The sequence below is a fragment of the Poecilia formosa genome, unplaced genomic scaffold (assembly GCF_000485575.1).
Source record: "Poecilia formosa unplaced genomic scaffold, Poecilia_formosa-5.1.2 Scaffold591, whole genome shotgun sequence".
Lineage (NCBI taxonomy): Eukaryota > Metazoa > Chordata > Actinopteri > Cyprinodontiformes > Poeciliidae > Poecilia > Poecilia formosa.
This window is the reverse complement of record NW_006800530.1, coordinates 56,600-60,130: the sequence shown is the minus strand read 5'-3', so window position 1 is coordinate 60,130 and position 3,531 is coordinate 56,600. Positions and strand designations below refer to the sequence as shown.

At 39.5% G+C, this 3,531-nt stretch overlaps 1 protein-coding gene across 3 annotated transcripts in view; it reads left to right on the top strand.

Moving 5' to 3' along the window:
* arhgap5 (Rho GTPase activating protein 5) overlaps positions 1-3,531 on the top strand; it is a 111,140-nt gene that overhangs the window by 69,842 nt on the left and 37,767 nt on the right. The window lies entirely within an intron of this gene.

Here is a 3,531-nt window from a genome sequence, read left to right as displayed (position 1 = left end):
TAAGTTGGTAAATTATTTTCAGTGCAAACTTTCAGATATCATTGATCACATTGCTCCCATTAAAGTGAAGGTTGTGTCTGGTAGGAAGAAATCTCCATGGAGAAATGCACAAACAGTTCAATCTGCTGGACAACTCTGCTGTAGGGCCGAACGGAAATGGCATAAAACTCAACTTCACATTTATTATGAAATCTATAAAGAAAGACGACGTAACTATCATTCAACACTAAAACATCAAGAGAACATAAACACTTAACAGCAAGAGAGGCTTTCTTTGCAGATGTCATGAACAAAACCATTAACAATGCTGGAGCTTTATTTGCTACTGTTGACAGGCTCACAAAACCTCCTATGACGTTACCACCTGAATTTCAATCTAATGCAGCCTGCAACACGTTTTCAAGTTTCTTCTCAGAGAAAATTCAAAAGATCAGAGGATTAATCTGCACATCCACTCTAAAGGCAGTACCAATGCTATGCCGAAATAAAACAAATTCAGGAAAAATGACCCAATTTCAACTACTTAACTATAAAACCCTAAAAGAAATTATAAGTCAATTAAGCTCAAGTTCCTGCTGTCTGGATGTCCTACCCACACATTTCTTTAAGAAAGTCCTGCCTGTTGCTGCTAATAATCAGATCCAAATAGTAACTCATTGCTCTCATCAGGTGTTTTCCCCCAGGCTTTGAAAACAGCAGTTATCAAACAACTGATAAAAAAAGAACAATCTGGACAAATCACTACTGCAGAATTACAGGCCGATCTACAACCTTCCATTCAGCAAAGTTATTGAAAAAGCAGTTTTTAAACAATTAAATAACTTCCTAAAAATAACCAATACAGGGGTGAAAGTAAGGGGGTACGGCAGGGTACTGCGTACCCCTAAAAGATTTAGTGGGGGTACGCAGTACCTGCAAGAGAGGGGAGCGGCTGTCAGCTGTAAAAAAAATCAATGGGTTCACCCACTAATTAGCCGTTACTGATTAGTTTTTCAAGAACAATCTAAAACAGACTTAATCAGTTAATAAATAACTTTTTTCCCATTTCATATTGTTTCTGAACTGTTCTTTACTATATCAGGGCTGCAACACGTCGATTGCGGAAGGTTTTGAGTCGGTCTCGGCTTTAGGTGACAAACTGAACGCCGCCAGGAGGCTGAGACCAGCAGGTCCTCCTGTGATTGGCTTAAAACGTTCATAACTTTATTAAACAAAAAAAAGTTTTCAACTTAATGACTCAACAATAATAATCTCAGTGATTATTGTTTCAACAAGGTGTTGCGCAATTCTGTGCGTTTCGGTTCCATTACCAAAATAACGGGCAGAACAATAGTTTAAAACTAGAAAATTCCTGCAGAAATTTAAGGGACATGCCAAAGTGTGCCCGTCGGTTTTTAATCAAGCGTTCTTATGCAAAAAACTAGCATTAATGCTAAAGAAAGCTGCAATGTAGTCAATAACCTGTGGTGAGTCAGAAACATGTTGACTAAACTGTACCTGTACCATTCAGTATGTTAAAATTAATGCATAAGCCAAAATGCTAATATTAGCGGGAAGACTAATATTCATGTAGGATGTGTGGCATCACTAGCATGTTTTCTGTCATTGATTTACTCCATTCAGTAAATGGAAGATATGAACCCTATGAACATCGCTAATAATTAAGAAAATTAGCTAATAGCTACCTTTAGGGAAAAGGCTAATGCTAATGCTAGTGGGGGCAGTAAAATGCTACAGTTTGTGCTAATGTTGTGCACAAACTTGTGCTAATGTTAATGATCCTGAGGGGAAAAAAATGCGAAAAAAGCTTAATATTATTGCAACGCTGTAATAAGTCAGAGTTCCACCATTATGTACTTCTTAACTGCCAGCTCAGCCCTCCTTTGTAATGATTGAGAGTTCCACCATGTTGACCTTCCGACCTTCTGCTCAGGCCTCTGTAGTAAAGTGTTCCATCGTGTTTAGAACTACAAAGATGGCGTTTTTGTAGTCCTAAGCAGCAGCTCTGCTTTTGTCTGTGTTCTGTTGCTATAGTGATCAAGCCTCTCTGTCAGCTGTGAGAGAGACACAGGGGGAGAAACAATTCTATCTGTTTGAGTCAGCCAGTTTCACTCCAAAAAGCTGTCCGAACAACTCCTTTCCATTCGGGAACCGTGATACGTATTCGAAAACCGTTTGAAGCATATGAGAGGGCCATTTGTCGTCTCATTTAGTACCGCGATTCATATCTGTAGCTCATTCACAGTAAATGCAGTGATGAGGGAAAAATGGTGTGCGCTGAGCTCAGAACTTTTCGCAGAAATGTATGGCGGTGCACTGACATGAGGGGAGTATGCAGGCTTTATTTTGAAACTTTCAGTAAGCTTAATTTGAAATGGCAACACTAATCCCATGTGTAACAGTGGTTTGGTTAAAACGGTTATCTAACACAAAAAAGAACAATTACATGATGTAAAAATGTCAAGGCTTTTATTTTGAAAATTTTCATTAAGCTTCATTTGAAATTGCCACACTAATTTCATGTGTAATAGTGATCGGGTTAAATCAGTTATATGATGCTCAAAGCACAAGTAGTTCAGAATACCAGCCAACTCCTCCTCTATAGTAACAGACAGTTCTGCCATGTTGTAGTTCTCACATGCTGCTCAGGCCTCTGTTTTAACTGAGTCTTGGTCATAGATAGAACAACAGCTATGGCAGTTATGGCTGCTGGATTGTAGTCCAACCCAGCAGCTCTGCCTTTCTCTGGATTCTGTGGCTATAGCGATGAATGATCAGCTGACTGCTGTGTGTGTGAGAGACAGAAAGCTGGGGAAGGATTTCTATCTTTGAGACACCCATGAAATGCTAATGTTAATGAACTGCCTTGCTGTGCAAGGCAGTTCACTATCCTGAGAAAAAAAACATAAAAAAAGATAGATATTATTGCACCGCCTATGGCGGTGCACCTTCGTGAGTGGACATTGCAGAGTTTTATTTTGAAACTTTCAGTAAACTTAATTTTCATAACCACACTAATCCAATGTGTAACAGTGGTTTGGTTAATCTACCTGTATAAAGCCCAAAACAGGAGGTAGTTCTAACTGCCAGCTCAGCCCTCCTCTGTAATAATTGAGTGTTCCACCATGTTGTAGTTCTGACCTTCTGCTCTGCTCTCTGTATTAAAGTGTTCCGCCATATTTAGAACTACAGAGTCTTTGTAGTCCAAACCAGCTGCCCTGCCTATCTCTGTGTTCTGTTGCTATAGCGATGAAACTGCAGTGTGTGTGTGTGTGTGTGTGTGTCAGAGACTTTATCTAACTTTATGAGACACCCAGTCAGTTTTAATGAAAAAGCAGTCCGAACGACTGATTCCCGTTCAGGATCTGTAAGGCCGATCCAAAAACCGTTTGAAGCATATGAGAGGGCTATTTGTCGTCTCATTTAGTACCGCGATTCATATCTGTAGCTTATTCACAGTAATTGCAGTGATGAGAGAAAAATGGTGCGCGCTGAGCTCAGAACTTTTTGGAGAAATGTATGTAAATCAAT